Genomic DNA, 1,268 nt, shown 5'->3' with positions numbered 1-1,268 from the left:
GGGGTCGAGGGGGGACTACTTGCGCGTGCGCGGGGTGCTGGGTCGGCTATCTCGGGATGGGGGCCCTCCAGAGCGTGGGAGTGTGTGAGGTGCGCTGCCGCGGGGAGTTAGTGCACTATATTGTATTAATATACTGTGTGTGTAATATATATATTTTAATTATTTTAGTTATATGCACACAGCTACAAATAAAATATTTATACGTTTTATATATATATAAAATATAATTATATAGTATATAAAAATATTGATGTATAATTATATGGCATATATAAAACCTGGTCTGAGAATATACACCATATAATACAGGGAATGGCATATAATTCCTGGGCCAGTGTGTGTGTGCATGTATATATCTATAGCTGGATAATCTCAGACCCATGTGTGCATATTATATACATAAAATGTAGTTTGACAATATACACCATATAATTATACATCAGGATATTTTATATAATTTGATGTATATAATTATACAATGTATTTTATATATATAGATATATAAAATATTCTCAGGGCAGTTTATACATTTATTTATAAAACTATAAACTACTCTGAGAATTATACGCCCGTACCCTCAGGCCAGTGACCCTAGCTCTGCCTGGCCCAGCCCACGGTTGCCCTCAGTGGACCCCCCAAGGGGCTCCAAGCCCCTGGTGGGGCTGCGCGCAGGGAGCCCATGGCCTGTTGACAGCCTTTTCAGGCTTGAATCTTGCATCTTGTTTCCTCAGTTGAGAATCACTGGTCCAGGGCTTGCAGCAGGGAAACCAGGATGTCAGGACTAAGTGTCTTTTCCCCACCAGAGGCCTCAGCCCCTGCCTGCTGCCCCTGTCTGCCCACAAGAGGTGGCAATGCAGGTGATAATGTCCCAGTAGGATGCCCTTTTCCCTGTAGATCTACGTCCCATTCACACATGGGCTTAGTACCTGCATTTACTGCACATGGGTGGTTCTGTTGGGGGCCTACTCCATGAAGGGCCTTGGGCACACAACTGCCACAGTGAGCACCTAAAGCCAGCCATTCTCCACTGCTGAGACCTTTAAACCCCTTCCCAGCCAGATGCTGCCAAGGCCTGCAGGAACCTAAAGCCTCCAAGACATCCCCCACTCCTGCCAGACAGGATGTGTAAAAGCACCTGATTCCTGATAGTGGCTCCCTGTGCCACCCCAAAGCACTCCCAAGATCTTCACGGGAAGCTACCCTCTATCATCACACCTGCATGGCCATGTTGGGTGTCACTTTCAAGGGAGGCTGATGAAGCTGAGTCA

Source organism: Gavialis gangeticus, unplaced genomic scaffold, assembly GCF_001723915.1.
Source record: "Gavialis gangeticus isolate Ggan-Ray unplaced genomic scaffold, GavGan_comp1, whole genome shotgun sequence".
NCBI classification, from domain to species: Eukaryota; Metazoa; Chordata; order Crocodylia; family Gavialidae; genus Gavialis; species Gavialis gangeticus.
The sequence above is the reverse complement of the archived record's forward strand: the minus strand, read 5'-3'. Positions refer to the sequence as shown.